General features: G+C 47.9%; 1 protein-coding gene across 3 annotated transcripts in view; it reads right to left on the reverse strand.

Annotated features, from left to right (window-relative positions):
- FAM163B (family with sequence similarity 163 member B) overlaps positions 1 to 19,961 on the reverse strand; it is a 114,288-nt gene that overhangs the window by 76,454 nt on the left and 17,873 nt on the right. Inside the window, exon 2 of one of the 3 annotated variants that reach the window (XM_073640244.1) lies at positions 8,160 to 8,337. The exons of the other annotated variants lie outside the window; for them this stretch is intronic. The gene's annotated coding sequence lies outside the window, so the exon portion shown is untranslated. The remainder of the gene's footprint in view (positions 1 to 8,159; positions 8,338 to 19,961) is intronic. 3 annotated transcript variants of the gene reach the window in all.

Consider the following 19,961-nt stretch of genomic DNA (forward strand, 5'->3'; position numbering starts at 1 on the left):
CCAGACACGTCATATCTATGAGGATGCTGTCTCCCACCTGGATCCAGTGACGTCACCCAGTAACGTCATATCTATGAGGACGCCATCTACCACCTGAATCCGGTGACATCACTTAGACAAATCAAATCTATGAGGATGCCGTCTACCACCTGAATCCAGTGACATCACCCAGTCATGTCATATCTAAGAGGATATGGGCTTTTACATTGATCCAGTAACATCACCAAAACACATCATATCTATGAGAATGCAGTCTACCACCTGAATCCAGTAACGTCACTGAGACACGTCATATCTGTGAGGATGCCGTATACCACCTGGATCCAGTGACATTACCGAAACACATCATATCTATAAGGATCCCGTCTCCCGCCTGGATCCAGTGACATCACCAAGACATGCCATATCTATGAGAATGCCGTCTACCACCTGAATCCAGTGACATCACCCAGTCATGTCATATCTATGAGGATGCAGTCTACCACCTGGATCCAGTGACATCACCCAGTCATGTCATATCTAAGAGGATACGGGCTTTTACATTGATCCAGTGAAATCACCAAAACACATCATATCTATGAGAATGCAGTTTACCACCTGAATCCAGTAACGTCACAGAGACACGTCATATCTGTGAGGATGCCGTATACCACCTGGATCCAGTGACATTACCGAAACACATCATATCTATAAGGATCCCGTCTCCCACCTGGATCCAGTGACATCACCGAGACACGCCATATCTATGAGGATGCCGTCTACCACCTGGATCCAGTGACATCACTCAGTCACGTCATATCTATGAGGATGCAGTCTACGACCTGGATCCAGTGACATCATTCAGTCACGTCATATCTATGAGGATGCAGTCTACCACCTGGATCCGGTGACATCACCCAGACACGTCATATCTATGAGGATGCCGTCTACCACCTGGATCTGGTGACATCACCTAGACACATCATATCTATGAGGATGCCATCTACCACCTGGATCCGGTGACATCACCCAGACACGTCATATCTATGAGGATGCTGTCTCCCACCTGGATCCAGTGACGTCACCCTGTAACGTCATATCTATGAGGACGCCATCTACCACCTGAATCCGGTGACATCACTTAGACAAATCATATCTATGAGGATGCCGTCTACCACCTGAATCCAGTGACATCACCCAGTCATGTCATATCTAAAAGGATATGGGCTTTTACATTGATCCAGTAACATCACCAAAACACATCATATCTATGAGAATGCAGTCTACCACCTGAATCCAGTAACGTCACTGAGACACGTCATATCTGTGAGGATGCCGTATACCACCTGGATCCAGTGACATTACCGAAACACATCATATCTATAAGGATCCCGTCTCCCACCTGGATCCAGTGACATCACCAAGACATGCCATATCTATGAGAATGCCGTCTACCACCTGGATCCAGTGACATCACCCAGTCATGTCATATCTATGAGGATGCAGTCTACCACCTGGATCCAGTGACATCACCCAGTCATGTCATATCTAAGAGGATACGGGCTTTTACATTGATCCAGTGAAATCACCAAAACACATCATATCTATGAGAATGCAGTCTACCACCTGAATCCAGTAACGTCACAGAGACACGTCATATCTGTGAGGATGCCGTATACCACCTGGATCCAGTGACATTACCGAAACACATCATATCTATAAGGATCCCGTCTCCCACCTGGATCCAGTGACATCACCGAGACACGCCATATCTATGAGGATGCCGTCTACCACTTGGATCCAGTGACATCACTCAGTCACGTCATATCTATGAGGATGCAGTCTACGACCTGGATCCAGTGACATCACTCAGTCACGTCATATCTATGAGGATGCAGTCTACCACCTGGATCCAGTGACATCACCCAGTCACATCATATCTATAAGGATCCCGTTTCCCACCTGGATCCAGTGACATCACCGAGACACGCTATATCTATGAGGATGCAATCTACCACCTGGATCCAGTGACATCACTCAGTCATGTCATATCTATGAGGATGCTGTCTCCCACCTGGATCCAGTGACGTCACCCAGTAACGTCATACCTATGAGGACGCCATCTACCACCTGAATCCGGTGACATCACTTAGACAAATCATATCTATGAGGATGCCGTCTACCACCTGAATCCAGTGACATCACCGAGACACCTTATATCTATGAGGATGCCGTCTCCCACCTGGATCCAGTGACATCACCCAGTCATGTCATATCTAAGAGGATATGGGCTTTTACATTGATCCAGTAACATCACCAAAACACATCATATCTATGAGAATGCAGTCTACCACCTGAATCCAGTAACGTCACTGAGACACGTCATATCTGTGAGGATGCCGTATACCACCTGGATCCAGTGACATTACCGAAACACATCATATCTATAAGGATCCCGTCTCCCACCTGGATCCAGTGACATCACCAAGACATGACATATCTATGAGAATGCCGTCTACCACCTGGATCCAGTGACATCACCCAGTCATGTCATATCTATGAGGATGCAGTCTACCACCTGGATCCAGTGACATCACCCAGTCATGTCATATTTAAGAGGATACGGGCTTTTACATTGATCCAGTGAAATCACCTAAATACATCATATCTATGAGAATGCAGTCTACCACCTGAATCCAGTAACGTCACAGAGACACGTCATATCTGTGAGGATGTCGTATACCACCTGGATCCAGTGACATTACCGAAACACATCATATCTATAAGGATCCCGTCTCCCACCTGGATCCAGTGACATCACCGAGACACGCCATATCTATGAGGATGCTGTCTACCACCTGGATCCAGTGACATCACTCAGTCACGTCATATCTATGAGGATGCAGTCTACGACCTGGATCCAGTGACATCACTCAGTCACGTCATATCTATGAGGATGCAGTCTACCACCTGGATCCAGTGACATCACCCAGTCACATCATATCTATAAGGATCCCGTCTCCCATCTGGATCCAGTGACATCACCGAGACACGCTATATCTATGAGGATGCAATCTACCACCTGGATCCAGTGACATCACTCAGTCATGTCATATCTATGAGGATGCAGTCTACCACCTGGATCCAGTGACATCACTCAGTCATGTCATATCTATGAGGATGCAGTCTACCACCTGGATCCAGTGACATCACCCAGACACGTCATATCTATAAGGATCCCGTCTCCCACCTGGATCCAGTGGCATCACCGAGACACGCTATATCTATGAGGATACAATCTACCACTTGGATCCAGTGACATCACCCAGTCATGTCATATCTATGAGGATGCAGTCTATCACTTGGATCCAGTGACATCACCCAGTCACGTCATATCTATGAGGATCTGGTCTCCCACCTGGATCCAGTGACATCACCGAGACACGCCATATCTATGAGGATGCAGTCTACCACCTGGATCCAGTGACATGACCGAGACACGTCATATCTATGAGGATGCCATCTACCACTTGGATCCAGTGACATCACCCAGTCACGTCATATCTATGAGGATCTCGTCTCCCACCTGGATCCAGTGACATGACCGAGACACGTCATATCTATGAGGATGCCATCTACCACTTGGATCCAGTGACATCACCCAGTCACGTCATATCTATGAGGATCTCGTCTCCCACCTGGATCCAGTGACATGACCGAGACACGTCATATCTATGAGGATGCAGTCTACCACCTGGATCCAGTGACATCACCCAGTCACGTCATATCTATGAGGATACGGCCTTTTATATTGATACAGCTACATCACTGGACAACATTCACATACATAGAAACATCTCACCGTTACCATTCCTATTTCTGAATACACACAGAATCCACAGAACAATGCCATGCAGATCTGGATGCAACTTATTTTTTTAACTTTTTAAAAAATAAGTATAAAAGGGAATATAAAAAAAAACTATGAGAATTTGGTTTGAAGCAAATACTATAGAAAAGAATTCATATGAAAAAAACGTCAGCTTTCATAAAGGCATTGACAAAACAAAATTTTATTTTAGTCTGGATCGCGAGGATCTGCCGTTGGTGTCATCGGAGCGTTATAGGATGTGACATACAGAAGAAACCTCAACTAAAAGTAAAGTAGCTTTCCAGAAAAATATACGCTTGCTGTATCTTGCACCTGGACAAAGATGGCAGAGCAGCACATAGGGATTCCCATAGAGGGAACATTTCTGTCCTGCTTCACCCCTTTGGCTGTGAACTAGGCATGATATAATTTTATTTTTTAAAACAAATTTGCCAACTCTCTTGAAACATCAGAGAGGCTCCTGTAAAAACGAGAAACCTCTTGGACTCCTGGAAGAGTTGGCAGTAGCATTCCAGAATCGCATGGAAAGCAGCCATCTGCATAGGCAATCGTATTAGCACCATTGTCTTGTCATCTGTTCACTAGTCATATGCATTCATTTATGGAAAACCCGTTCAAGTTGGACAAGGGAAAATTTAAAGAAAGTAGAAGCAAGAAGGCAAGAACAATCATTCCAATAGAGTCTCCCTTTCACTGAATTTGACATTTTTTAGACAATTTTTCAAAATATTAGCTTACATAACACCATACAGTTCCATAAATAATGCTGCCATATAGTTCCCACATGATAGTGTAATTCATATCGCAAATATGACCACCATAATAGAGGGTGATTATAGTTTGATCCTAAGATGCTCATCCTTGGTTAGTCTAATAGCAAACAGGACCTTGGGAAATTGCCCATTTGGCCACCGCATAAAATCAGACATCAAGTTGACCAGATCCTACCACTTGATTCAATGTATTCTATGTCACTGAACCAAGAAATAAGACTTCTAATGCTGGTACCATTATTGTAAGAAGGGTACGAAGACGCAGAGAACACCAAATGTCCACTGTCAGCAAAAAGTGTATTGGCCGTATTTCCGCAATTCATGTTTTTTGTTCTTGAAGGTACTGAAGGTAAATAATCAGAGGACAGCGGATAAGAATGGTCTAATGAACCATTTGTGGCCAGCAGTTATGGTTTTGGCTTGCATTAGAGTAAATAGTAAGCAAAAAAGATAAATGGGGCGAGAGACAGAAATGGATGCGAGATGCATCTTATTCTGCATCTTAAGTTATTGGAGAAGAAATAAAAAGTGTACGATAAGATGGATGAGGTAGGCAGCCTCGGGATGAATGTCTCATCCAAAAACTCTTTTAAGCAATATGGGATTTTGTGCTGATTCCACAGACGGAAAAAGCTGAAGGGTTTGTACTGTCACTGCCAGGAAAACCAACTTAGAGGAAGAAGACCTCTTCTGAACCACTTATTGATGCCTTAGCACTATTCATATCCAATAGTACAGATATAATATTTTCTGTATATATTAAGTAGTTGGCATCATCTTTTTGGGGTAGTCAACAGGGGCATTAGTCAAGCTGGAATTCACCTCTGTTTAACGTTGGCTGCATACATAATAAAGATGGAATCTGTTACGCACACGTCCGGGCAGACTGGCTTGAGCGTGATTAGTGATCCCACTGTACCATGAACCGAGGAGTGCATGGAGGGGCGTAACTAAGTATCTACTCGGTCCGACCAAGGTCACACGGCGGCTCAGTCGACTCTGTGAACCAGGGAGGAACCGAGCAGAGGGACCAGGTGCTACTCCAGGTCAGACCCCGGTCACAGTTATTGACCCACACCCAATGCAGGAACAGGCAGGTTAGGCTGGCATATAGACAGGTGGGTACTGGCAGGCACGGCTGGTATGAAGACAGGTGGGTACTGGCAGGCACGGCTGGTATGAAGACAGGTGGGTATTGGCAGGCACAGCTGGTATGCAGACAGGTGGGCACTGGCAGGCACGGCTGGTATGCAGACCGGCGGGCACTGGCAGGTAGGAAAGCAGGCAGGATAGGGACCAGTACAGACTGGGACACAGGAATGGAGCCGCAGGAGCGGTGGACAGCAGAGCAGAGCGAAACCGCAGATGCGGTGAACAAGCAGAGCAGAGCGAAACCGCAGGTGCGGTGAACAAGCAGAGCAGAACCGTCGGTGCGATGAACAGGCAGAGCAGAACCGCCGGAGCGGTGAACAGACAGAGCAGGGCGAAACTGCAGGTGCAGTGAACAAGCAGAGCAGAGCGGAACCGCCGATGCGGTGGACAAGCAGAGCAGAGCGGAACCGCCGGTGCGGTGAACAAGCAGAGCGGAGCAAAACCGCAGGTGCGGTGAGCAAGCAGAGGGGAGCAAAACCGCAGGTGCGGTGAGCAAGCAGAGCGGAGCAAAACCGCAGGTGCGGTGAGCAAGCAGAGCGGAGCAAAACCGCAGGTGCGGTGAGCAAGCAGAGCGGAGCAAAACTGCAGGTGCGGTAAACAAGCAGAGCGGAGCAAAACCGCAGGTGCGGTGAACAAGCAGAGCGGAGCAAAACCGCAGGTGCGGTGAACAAGCAGAGCGGAGCAAAAGCGCGAGTGCGGTGAGCAAGCAGAGCGGAGCAAAACCGCAGGTGCGGTGAATAAGCAGAGCGGAGCAAAACCGCAGGTGCGGTGAACAAGCAGAGCGGAGAAAAACCGCAGGTGCGGTGAGCAAGCAGAGCGGAACAGAGCAGAAGGTGCAGGCAGACAGGACAGGGCTCTGTTCACATGGAACAGACTGGAAAATACAGGAAGATAGTTAAAACACAGGAGGTAGATACGGAGGCAGGGAAAGGGGACAAGCAGAACCAGATACACACATGGTACTTACAATGAAGTAGCGAGTGGACACAAAGCTCACAAACTGAAGTACAGAGACAACGCGTAGGAGTTAGGTGCAGGTTCAGACACTGCAGGAAAAGGGAAGGTTCGGACATAGAAACAAACAGGCAAAGGGCTAGGACACTGTTCAGACAGGAACTGAACCAGGAACAAGATACAGGAACGAGCCTGGGAACTCAGCCCCCAGGGTGGCGGAAACAGACTAGAGTCAGGACAGGACCTGGCAACTCACAGTTGCACAGAACAGACTGTAAACAAGTGTTGCTCAGGCACCTCCTACTGGGTGGAGGGGGTTTAAGTATCCAGTGACTCACAGTAATAGGCTGCGGACGCATTAGGACTGCGCACACTGTAGCTTTAAGAATCAGGAAGCAACAGCGCCAACGCCCTGAGCCAGCAGACAAGAGACATACAAACAGCAGGTACTGGAGCAAAGTGTGCAGCCTGGCCTGATAGGTAAGATTGCAGTCTTGCATGGTGGGAGATGGTAAGCCATGCAAGTACGCCGCCAGGGATGTTACAGAATCTATAATCTATGTGTTATTTCTTGATTATTCTATTGGCTTTTTTTCATATTTTTTACTGTGTACGGCCTAGGCGAAAAATATTTTACTAACTGGAAACCATCATCAAGCAGTCTAGCCAATTAATAGACCAAAAACAGCAATTCTGCTTGACCAAACCAGTCACCAAGGCAATCCTCTACCCACTAATGCCCATAGAGGTGGCAACTGGAGATCAAAATCTAGGATTCTCATTGCCCCTGAGCCCTCTTTTATTGGAGGCGTACAGATGGCTTACATCCAGGTCTTTCCTAGGATTCGGCAGAGAGGTCTTATATTAGAAACTATCTGTACCTGGCCACACGTTGCTGTGGCTCAGTCTGGGTTAGGGTTAGAGTTATAAGGTTATATCAGATGGGGCAATGCTGGCGCTGTTGATAGTTGTGCCCATCAGGCAGGTATGGTGGCAGCCTGTACTATGTGACTCCTGCAGGCCTGTACTCTGCACAAGTCACTAAAGAGGTTGGTACTTGCAGGTCAGGTGTCACAATGGAGCCGGTCATGTCAGGGATTGCTAGTTATGCAATTCCCTAGTACAGAGGGAATGTGACAGGAGGGGGCGCAGAGATTAAGGCAGGCGGCAGAGGAGGGGAGGGTGATCCGCATCACATGTCCCAGGCCAATACCGGCCTTATCACAGTGACGCTCCCGCCGGTGGCGCAGTGGGATTTGCAGTCGCTCGCTATACGCCCACTGCTGCGAGGCTCGGGCTCAGCTCAGCACCCAGAGCGGAGGCCGCGGCCTGCGCCTCTCCGTGCAGCCTCCCTCTCTCCTTCCCTCCCTCCCCCGCTTGCTTGTTGCGCAGTTGGAAATAAGACTCACCTGCTGGAGAAGAAGAAGCCACAGAAGCAGCAGTGCCAGAGAGCAGAGGCGGCCGCCTCTCAGGTGGTGGTGGTGGTGATGAGAAGCAGCATCTTTCAGCCTCGGACAGACGGTCTCGTCATTCCCCTTCCCTCCAACCCCCACGGGGGACACGAAAGTAGCAGAGAACAGGCAGCGGCTGGGGCGAATGAAGGAGAGGGAGAAGGGTTTATGAATGAGAATGAGATGTCACTAAGGGGGGGAGAATGCTGGGCGGCCGGGAAGAGTCAGCCTGGGACTGAGCTCGTAACACCCCCCTCTCGCTGTTGCTTTTACGTCCAACAGCTGGTATATAAAAACATAGTAGGTATATAAAAACATGAACGTATTCGAATGCAACGTTGTGTCAAAATGTCAAAGCAATCGGTGAAGTACTTCTGGAGATTTAAGATTTTGAACAAACGAACATTTTCATTTTTATTTATTTATATTGTATATAAAAACATGTGTGTATTCAAATGCATTGTGTCAAAATTTCAAAGCAATCGGTGAAGAATTTTCAGAGATTTAAGATTTTGAACAAACGAACATTTACATTTTTAATTACATAGATGAGCAAAAAGATTTGCACTCCTCTTGTCTGGTGTCCACTTTGGTACCCTATAGAAGCTTGACCACGGCAGTGGCAATTTCCTTAGCTGGCACTCATTCGGGGAGACCCTTTCGCATATGTTGGCATATGAATGGAGTTCGCACTGCCCTGGTCCGGCTGTCACAGGAGCAATGAAGTGGACGCCCGACCAGCGTACTGCCAATCTTTTTGCTCATCTCTAAACCAATCCTTTAGGAACTTGTAATGGCAAAATAGAATAAGACTTTCCACAATTAAGGAAATGAAAGGGAAATATCTTCATTTTAGGGGAGACTATTTCAGAAGGCCAGATTATAAAACGGGCACATAGATCCTCCACCAACTTGGTGAATTAAGAGGTCTCCACCACCCATCATACTTCATGGATATCAGGTGACGCTATCCAGGCAAGAGGGGGTATAGTGGTGGCCTTGAATGATGAAGGCTCCTGGAGAGTTCTGGAGAGGGACAAGCAAACGTGTGGCCCCTGTGATAGGGATTAGGTGACTTCTGGATCCAGTATATCCTCCATAATTGGGCCCTGTCTCTAAGAATCCTGAAAAATTAACATGAAGCCGATAGCTTAGACATCAATAAGAGGAGTCACTTAGGATCTGCAGGCATCTCATAGGGGTATAATTTCCTGTAGCATGTCCTAGCTGCAGATATACTGCATACCCAATGCTTTCTCTCAAAAAGATTTATCTCTTTCCGCCACCAGATCAGCTGTAAATTTTTCTCACTAACTCTGGGTTATTTAGTGTATTTTGCCTACTCGGCATTGAGATTTTATCTTTACTGAGCACAGGAATGAATAGTGAGAGACACTCTCAACCAAACCTCATCTTATTCACTGTGCAGGTCTGGAGCTGATTGGGGGGTATTTGGAGGCCATAACAATAAAAAAGGTGCAAGGAATAACATGGTTGTTTTATGACAATGGCACCTCTCCATGGGTGATATATGTGGATATATGTGTGTGTATATATATATATATATATATATATATATATATATATATATATATATACATACACCATATTTTTTGGACTATAAGACGCAGCGGACCATAACACGCACCACAAATTTTCAGGAGGAAAATAGGGAAAAAAAATGTAATGCGTCATATGGTGGTCCATCTTACAGTCTGAATTCAGCTTACCGGCTAGGAGCAGAGGCGGTGGTGGAGCGGGGGCATAGGAGGTGTGACGCTGCAGGGTGATGCTGGGAGTCCCATCCCAGGCTGGAAGAAGAGGCTGCTCAGCAGTGCTCGGCGGCAGGAGTCGGTTGATAGTGCGGTCGATGCTGTGGATCCTGTGCTTGGAGGAGGGGATGTGCGGAGGTACGATGCCCAGGGTGGTAGGAAGGGGTGTTCGATGGGCCTTGGTGGTGCAGGGGCTCCGCCAACATTTTGTGAAAGTCCAGAGACCCCACACTACCATGTTCTCTCTGTGGTGGACTCCGGGAAAATGGCAGCCGAAGGCCGCGCATGCACAGATTTTGATCTCAGGAGACGAGATCTCAATCTGTGCTGGCGCCGCCTCTAGCAGTCATTTTCCCAGAGTCCACCACATAGAGAACATGGAAGTGCGGGGGCTTTCACAAAATGTCGAGGCAGCCTCCGCACCGCCGAGGACCGTCGAACACCCACTCCGGCTACCCTGGGCATCGTACCTCCGCACATCCCCTCCTCCAAGAGCAGGACGCGCAGCATCAACCGCAGTATCGCCCAACTTATGCCACCGCCCCCCCAGTAAGCTACATTCGGCCTATAAGACACACCCCAATTTTCCCCCAAAATGTTATAGTCTTATAGTCCGAATATATATACACACAGTGGGGAAAATAAGTATTTGATACACTGCCGATTTTGCAAGTTTTCCCACCTACAAAGAATGGAGAGGTCAGTAATTTTTACCATAGGTATACTTCACCTGTGAGAAACAGAATCTAAAAAAAAAATCCAGAAAATCACATTGTATGATTTTTAAGTAATTAAATTGCATTTTATTGCATGAAATAAGTATTTGATCATCCACCAACCAGCAAAATTCTGAGTCTCACAGACCTGTTAGTTTTTCTTTAAGACGCCCTCCTACTCTGCACTTATTACCTGTATTAATTACACCTGTTTGAACTCGTAACCTGTATACAAATCACCTGTCCACACACTTAATCAATCACACTCCAACCTCTCCACCATGGGTGTCAGGGTTTCCACAAAGAAGACACTGGGGAGATCACACAATATCTCACCATGCCGTCACTCTGTCGGGATTTCGTCAGGGATCCGCGAGCACACGGTCCCCACTACTCCCTACGTAGGTATCGGCAAGTGACCAGTGAGCGTATGAATTCACACCTCTGGATTCCAACGCATGGAATATGTGTTTACGCCCTCTGTAGGTCACTGTCAGCTTCACGATAGCCCGATTATTAATATTATTCGCTGCCACCAACGGCTGCGTTTGAAATATAATACAGGCCTGGCCGGACGCCTGCGTTCTGGTAGCATATGGCTTCGGGGAAGGGAACGATTACAGGACAAAAGAAACAGAACTATTAAATTTTATATTTAATCCAAAAGGGAGGCAGTGTTTAAGAAAAATATACAAGATTTTACAAAGGAGACATTTCAATACATAAGCAGTTACACAAAATAATAAGGATTAAAGAAGAGACTTACTATAAGATTGCTGAGACGATTCAATATAGGTGGAGGAGGGGCTCCCTGATTTGATTTGAACATTATCGAACGTGACCCGTTGCTTATAGTATCTATACCCTCCTGGCAATGAGTATGGATCAATCTTCAGTTGGCTCTTTTATGCCTAAGGGGAGATCTGCCCACACACCCCTGTGGTGACATCACGTGAGCTCAGGGCTCCACCCTTCATGTTTTCATTAAAATAACTAACTTCTGGGATAACTTATCGGTCGTTGATCGCAGAAGCTTGCAAACGACGCCATTTTTTCTGTTATGATTTACCTTCATTTAGAGACCATGCATGGCGTACCTGCGATCCATTATTCTGGTGCTTTTGTGCTACAGTTCCACAGAGGGATTTCCAGAGACACGAAAATATCCCTATCATTCCCTAGTTGAACCTGTCACTAAAAATATGGGTCCCATCATTATCGGATGTATGGAACTTTAGTTATTTCATATTTCATTTCGACTCCAAAGGGCCTGGAGACTTTTCTTAAACTCTCTTTGAAGTCCTGGGAATGAAATTTCAACAGGCATCTATAGATTTATCGCAAGACTGCGTCTAATTGTCCCCTGCCTTTGACAGGGGAAGTCTACTTGCATTTTAAGCAGGTTGTTGGCACCTATCTTGCCAGCATTTATTTATAGGGCCTTACTCATGAGTGTGTTAATTGGGTTTTTGTGCTGAGATTTACATGGAGACAGCTCTTGTACTGACCAGTGGTCGATTGCTAGCTCTTGTCTTGTCACAAAGGTGGATAAGGGAGGGGTGAGAGGGGCTTGGGAGAAATGGTTAATATCCTCTTAATATCTATGACAGGGGAGAAGTAAAGATTCCCTGACTATGGGCAATACCAAAGAGCTGTCTAAGGACACCAGGGACAAAATTGTAGACCTGCACAAGGCTGGGATGGGCTACAGGACAATAGGCAAGCAGCTTGGTGAGGAGGCAGCAACTGTTGGCGCAATTATTAGAAAATGGAAGAAACACAAGATGACTGTCAATCTTCCTTAGTCTGGGGCTCCATGCAAGATCTCGCCTCGTGGGGTAAGGATGATTCTGAGAAAGGTCAGGAATCAGCACAGAACTACATGGGAGGACCTGGTCAATGATCTGAAAAGAGCTGGGACCACAGTCTCAGACATTACAGTTACTAACACACTACGCCGTCATGGATTATAATCCAGCAGGGCATGCAAGGTCAAGTAAACAAAGGAAGCAGGAAAAATGTAAGGACATCAGATGACTGGGTCAGAACAGGTCTTGTGGGGTGTTTCCGTACACAGCAGGTATTGTGGGGTGTTACCGTACACAACAGGTATTGTGGGGTGTTCCCGTACGGAAGGTCTTGTGGGTTGTTCCTGGTATACGACAGGGCTTGTAGTGTATAATTTGTGGAGAGGATCATGGTCGCCCAAGGCTCGCTATGATATAAAGAGAACATGCAGAACATCACAGCTATGATAGAAAGGTGTCAGAACACGCAGAGCATCGCAGGCAGAGTGCCCATGCTAACCCCATTCCAGCGCCTTTAATATGCACATAAGCATCAGAACTGGGCCATAGAGTAATGGAAGCAAAAGGTGGTCTGGTCTAATGAATGATATTTTACATTAAGTGGACGGCTGGGTGCATCAGCCCTACATTACTATATTTCTCAAAAAAAAAGTATTGACATACATACGTCTGTCTGGATGCACCAAGAAATAGCAGCCATATTGGTTACATTACCGATTAATCCAAAAATTAGCCAAAGGTGGAAAATCCCTTTAAATTATGCAAACAAATGACTGGTACATGACATCTATTCACCCTCCAGGTTCCCCTTTCTGTTCCTTATACATTAGTCTACACAACAAATCCGTTCCTATCTCACTAGTCACAAAGACAGAATAAATTTCCTTTTGTATCAATGAAATGTCTCATCTGAAATGAAATGACTCCTGTTGCTGCGCTTAGCATCACGCAGATCCTATAATTCCTCTCGACAGTGACAACACATAACTCACAGAACAACAGACTATGCAAAACAATATGTAAGAAATGACAAGTGCGGAAACATAGACGATTTTTCACGCCGTGCGGCACCACAAGAGGAGAATGTTTCAATCTCTTATCCTGACTATGACATATGCATTGGCTTTTCTAAACACAATTAGGCAAGACCTTGGCCTTTGCAATAAAATGCATGGCCGCCTTGTCAACGCCACATTGACAGGACGTAAGTAATCATACCATTGTGTCTGCTGGATACCATATGCCCTCCCCACATCACACAAATATCCTGATAATTCATTGTCATGACATGAGTCTCAGCTTTGCAATAATAGGATGAGTATAGAAACAATTTCTCTAATCTCCGCAAAATACTTAAGTGATATTTCCTATAAAGTGCTATCAGTTATAATCAGAGACTGCACACTAGTACTGTGGTGATCAGATAGTGGTTGAATCCAATCTTTCTATAAAAAACCATCGGAGCCACGTGTGAAGATTGAATACCTCAGCAGAAATTTAAAGTTTTCTTTATGTGCTTTAAACTCAAAGGCACCGCCATGGGCACCTCTTCAGCCCAGTCAATATGTAAGGAGGGTGAACAATATGTCCCTCTTTCACTGAAGACGATGTGAGTATCTCTTTACGGTAAATTGTTTTAATGTCCAGACATATGTACAAAGGTGTGCTTTTCAGGACCTTGCCCTGTGCTCTCGTGCCCCTTGGTTGACCATCTCCTCCCGCTTAGGCATCTGTAGGTAATCTTACCTTAGGATGATTAGAGATGGGAAGGTAAAAAAAACAACTCCTGTAGGAATGTTGATCTATTTCTCCCCTCAATTTACCGGATAATGGGGTTGTGTCATCACCAACATTGCTGGCATACCCAGAAAAAGTTCACTTGACTATTTTTTGGAAGCGAATTTAGAAAGCCGCGCATGCGCAATCACTTATTCATTCATATTAACAACGGCATCAGTTGGAAGAGGAGATCGGTGTAGGTCCCGGAGGCATGACCTGTATTTAGGAGGCATTCATGGCATATCCCGTGGTTAACAGTATAAACACCTTTAGATGGAGCATGGCCCTTTAAATTAAACAAGACCAGTGTGATTGACACGTTAACGCTAGCCAATAAATCTGTTTGATCACCGAATAAACAAACCTTTGCATTTTCTTTTTTCAATCTTGCTAAGTGAAGCGTCCAGCCTGGCCCCGTATTATAAGCCCCGGCTGTGTAGATGGCTATCTGGCCATGCTCTCCTAAACGTTCTTAATGAAATAATGAATGTTTTGCCTCTGATAACAGAATCCTTTCGTCTCTCCGGTCTCCTTCGGGAGTTTTCCTTGCAGGTCGAAGGAAAAAAAAATAATAAAAAGCCGCCCGTGGCCTAGGAAACTGGACACCGAAGCTCCTGTCTGATCAATTATGCTGACCATAATTTAACGTACGCAATGCTTGTACCATGGGGAGAGCGTGCTACATCCACAGAATATATTACAGGTTCACTGCGCGGAGACGTCTTGATGTAGGAAATACAGACATGAAATGCTTATCATCACGCGCCTGCAGTTACTTCCTTTATGCCCTTTGCTTTGATGTTTGCATAACATAGTTGGCGCCAATTTTGACCATTTTTCACTTTGTCTTGGCTTTTTTATCTCAGCTTTCTATAAGGATACCATGCTGCACCATAAGGGCCCAACTGGCCTGTAGATACTCATGGTACTCCATACTTGTCTGCCGGTAGTGTGACCGCCCTCCTTCCATTCCCTTCCATGTGGGACATAGTATTCAGGGACACTTTCGTCCGAACCCAATCCCAGCAGAACTTCCCATTTGTCGTTGGGGTTGTGTAAAACCCTGACTCTTTTTGACTTGTCAGTGAATATGAATAGCGGTACCAGAGCGCCAATAACAGGGCAAAAATATTAAAAGGACTGATTTATTAATATACACACTGTGTATATTAATAAATCAGTCCTTTTAATATTTTTGCCCTGTTATTGGCGCTCTGGTACCGCTATTCATATTCACTGATTGTCCCTTTCCCCCTGTTGGGGTGCGGTAGAGCTGCCTTTAATTTATTGTTCTTTCACCTGTGGGAGGAATTTAATTAGAATCACTACCCAGGTTTTCCAAGCTGCGCTGCCCTAACCCCTCCGGAGCGCTGCCTGGGGTGTTGGTGAAGCTGGGCGTCCATCTCGGCGTTACATGCAACTAACCTGACCACGTGATCCACCACTGAGAGATCAGGATCTGTGAACGCCGCTGGAATTAGATGACAGCCACCAACAGAGCGGAGCTTGTGGAGCTTTACACTGGGGTTGTGCAGAGGTGCACAACTTCATAAGGTTAGTAGTCATCCTCACACCCCTCTAACAATTGCAATACTGAGTCACCCATTGCGCCTTGTTCTCTCCTCTCTTTACATCTTTTTGACTTGTGACACCGCTGGACTGTTTCCAAAAAATTAGAACGGGAAAATCTGGAACACGGCATGTATGGTCGGATGGGGACCCCTGGTTCCACAGGTACAAACTTCTTCTAGCTGAACACTTTTGGTACGTCATGTGGATATGTCAGTGGTATACCTCGAATCGTGTGGGCCTCAATGCAAAATTTCCAATAGGACCCCCAAAAATCTTATGGGCCAAAGGGATCATTTGGGCTCCAAGGCCTCATTGTGATTGCAACCCCTGCATCCTCATTACTGTAAAGGGTCTTGAAGGTGTGAGTGGGCCCCTTGGCCCAAGAGTCCCTTGCCACATCAGGTACCACGGTGCATACAAGATCCTGATGCTGGCCTGGTGATCCTTTTGTGCTGGGGCCTGATGTGTCAGGGGGTTTTACATGACGGGCCATGGAGACCACCGAGAAACCAGAAGTGATGAGAGGTAGGTAAAGGCCTGAGATCTGATTTAGGGACCTGAGGGTTCTTGCCACACTTCTGCATTGGTACTTTCCCATTTCCTAATCCACTAATCCCTAAATCATCATGGGCCCCCAAATCCCTAAATTATCATGGGCCCTCAAATCTGACCCGTAAGCAAGACCCCAGACATAAAAAACAACAAAATGGGAATAACCCCTTGAGGGTACAGGCAAATTCACTGTTTACTTTGAGCTCTGGCATGGGCTATTGGATGGTGCAATCTGCCCGCTATATGGCTCGCTGTAACATACCTGGCGGCGTCCTTGCATGGTGGTCCATCTCCCACTGTGCAAGAGCGCGCACTTGATCTCCAGTCCAGAATGTCTCTCTGGCTTCCCTCCATGCTGTCTGTTTGTGTCTGTTTCTGCTGTTTAAGGGCGGCGCCCGATCACTTCCTGCTTTTTGTACCTGCTGTGGGTCACACCCCTTGTGCGTCCTCAGCCTATTGCTGTCTGTCACCTGGTATATAGCTCAGCTGCTTCCATCTATTCCTGCCTGAGCATAGTGTTTCTTTCAGTGTGTGCTTGCACTCTGAAGGTGCCAGGTCCCGTTCTGTGTTTCTCTTGTCTGCCTATCCTGGAGGCTGTATTTCCAGGCCTGTCTGAACACGCTCCTAGCCTGTTCCTCCTGCCTTTTAGGGGCCGATTACCTAGACCCGTTCCTGTATCTTGTCTGACCTGTCTGAACACGCTCCTAGCCTGTTCCTCCCGCCTTCTAGGGGCCGATTACCTAGACCCGCTCCTGTATCTTGTCTGTCCTGTCTGAACACGCTCCTTGCCTGTTCGTCCTGCCTCTCTGGGGGCCGTATTCCCAGACCCGCTCCTGTATTCCGCTGCAGTGTCGGTCTCTTCCGTACACTCAGTTCCAGTCTGAACTCTCTCCTATCCTTTACCTGTTTTGCCTCTATGTCCGTTCCCTTCCTTTTTCTGCAGAGTCTGAACTCGTACCTAACTCCTGCTTGTTGTCTCTGTACTCCCGTTTGTGAGTTTGTGGTCCACTCGCTACTTCTCTGCAAGTACCCTGTGGGTGTCTGGCTCTGCCTTTCCCTTCCTGTCTGTTCCGTGTGAACAGAGCCCTGTCCCCCCCTACTCAGCCTTGCCTGCTCTTACTCCTTTGCTTACCGCTCCGGCGGTTCTAGCCTGCTCTGACTCCTTGCTCACTGCTCCGCAGCCTTGCTCCGCTCTGACCCTTTTGCTCACTGCTCCGGCAGCCTTGCTCCGCTCTGTCCCTTTTGCCCGCTGCTCCGGCAGTCCTGTCCTGCCCTGCTTCTGCCCGCTGCTCCGGCAGTCCTGTCCTGCCCTGCTTCTGCCCGCTGCTCCGGCAGTCCTGTCCTGCCCTGCTTCTGCCCGCTGCTCCGGCAGTCCTGTCCTGCCCTGCTTCTGCCCGCTGCTCCGGCAGTCCTGTCCTGCCCTGCTTCTGCCCGCTGCTCCGGCAGTCCTGTCCTGCCCTGCTTCTGCCCGCTGCTCCGGCAGTCCTGTCCTGCCCTGCTTCTGCCCGCTGCTCCGGCAGTCCTGTCCTGCCCTGCTTGTGCCCGCTGCTCCTGCAGCCCCGTCCTGCTCTGTTCTTGCCCACCGCTTCGGGCGTTCCCTCTCTGCTGTGGTTGTCTACCGCATCTGCGGTTCTGTGACCCAGTCTGTACTGGGTCTTAACCTTTCTATGCTCCAGCCCGTCCTTTCGGCCAGTACCTCCCTGCCTGCATACTCGCCTGTATCTACCCATCTGCATACCTGCCGTGTTTGCTTACATCCACCAGTCTGTGCCAGCCTAACCTGCCTGTTCCAGTAATCCCAGTGTGGGTCAACCCCCGTGTCCGGAGTTTGACCTGGAGTAGCACCTGGTCCCTCTGCCCGGTTTCTCCCTGGTGCACTGGCGTCGTATGCCGTCGTGCCACCTTGGTCGGATCGGCCAGATACTTAGTCACGCCCCTCCAGGCACTCTCCGGTCCATGGTCCAGTGGAACCACAACACCCGCACACGCCAGTCAGTCCGGGCGTGTGCATAACAGCATGCTCAGGCCATGGTTCCCGTTGAGCCCCACGGCCTTCGCTCTCTGAGAAGTTTTCCAGCGAATACATGCATTAAAATAAATAAATAAATTTTTTTTTCCCTTTAGCTGAGTTCCAGGCGATTTACGCACCCGTCCAGATGGATCTATCTGCTCTCGTTCCTGCGGATCCGCTACGTTATTATGGGGATCCAAGACAAAGTCGTGCATTTGTGGAGCAATGCATGCTACACTTCAAGTTCTACCCTCTATGTTTTCCCACCGATCGGGTTAAGGTGGCATTCATTATGTCTTACCTGGCGGGTGATGCCTTGGAATGGATCAACCCCCTATATGAAACACAGGATCCGATCCTCCTGGACCTAATGGCCTTCCTGGTGGCCTTTCTAATGGTCTTCGATGATCCTAACCCGGAGGCTCCTGCTGAAGCTTCACCTCCCAATATTCCGGAGCAGCCCCGATGGGTAATGTGTGTGGGTAGCGCAATAGTCCTCCAGCCCAATGAGACTACTGCCCACCCAGAATCCTCACAGGGTGACTACGCTTTCCGGAATACTTCTCCCAACCTCAAGAGGCAGTCCAGACGTGCTAGACGTAGAGGCAAGCCGTCACGCCAAGGTCTGTCCTCCCTGAGACCTCCTGACCCCAACCTTGAAGTCCCTACTGAAGCTTCATCTCCCTGTATCCTGGAGAAGCCCCAACGGGTAATGTGCGTGGGTAGTGCACCAGTTCTCCTGCCCGAAGAGACTTCTGCCCATCCAGACTCCACACAGGAGAACTTCCTGCACCCGGCATCAGATGCTTCACCCACTTTAACCGGTGTGCATGTCCAAGGATGCTCCAAAGCAGTGGTTACCTCTGAGTCTGTGCACCTCTACTACCTGGCGGAGGACCCCCTGTTGCCTCCTGAATCCTCCGGGATACCACTCGATGACAAATGGAGAGAGACTTCTCTACACTCGGTACTCGATACTTTGTCCGCTTCGTCCTGTGAGCCTGACAATGGGTACCCCAAAGTGGTAGTTACCCCCGAGTCTCTACACCCCTCCGACCAGGCGGAGGACCTCCAGTTGTCTCCAGAACCCTTCGGGGTGCTACCTGGTAGCGAAAGGACAGAGACTCTCCTATACTCTGTACCTGATACCTCGCTCGCTTCGTCCAGTGAGTCCAACCTAGTGTACTCCGAAGCAGAGGTTACTCCCGAGTCTCTACACCCCTCCAACCAGGCGGAGGACCTCCAGTTGTCTCCAGAACCCTACGGGGTGCTACCTGGTAGCGAAAGGACAGAGACTCTCCTATACTCTGTACCTGATATCTCGCTCGCTTCGTCCAGTGAGTCCAACCTAGTGTACTCCGAAGCAGAGGTTACCCGTGAGTCTCTACCCCCCTCTGACCAGGCGGAGGACCGCCAGTTGTCTCCAGAACCCTTCGGGGTGCCACCTGGTGGTGAATGGACAGAGAGTTTCCTATATCCTGGATCTGATACCTCGCTTGCTTCGTCCAGTGAGTCCGACCTAGTGTACTCCGAAGCAGAGGTTACCCGTG

The sequence above is a fragment of the Phyllobates terribilis genome, unplaced genomic scaffold (genome assembly GCF_046119375.1).
Source record: "Phyllobates terribilis strain yellow unplaced genomic scaffold, ASM4611937v1 Scaffold_7__3_contigs__length_470593459, whole genome shotgun sequence".
NCBI classification, from domain to species: Eukaryota; Metazoa; Chordata; class Amphibia; order Anura; family Dendrobatidae; genus Phyllobates; species Phyllobates terribilis.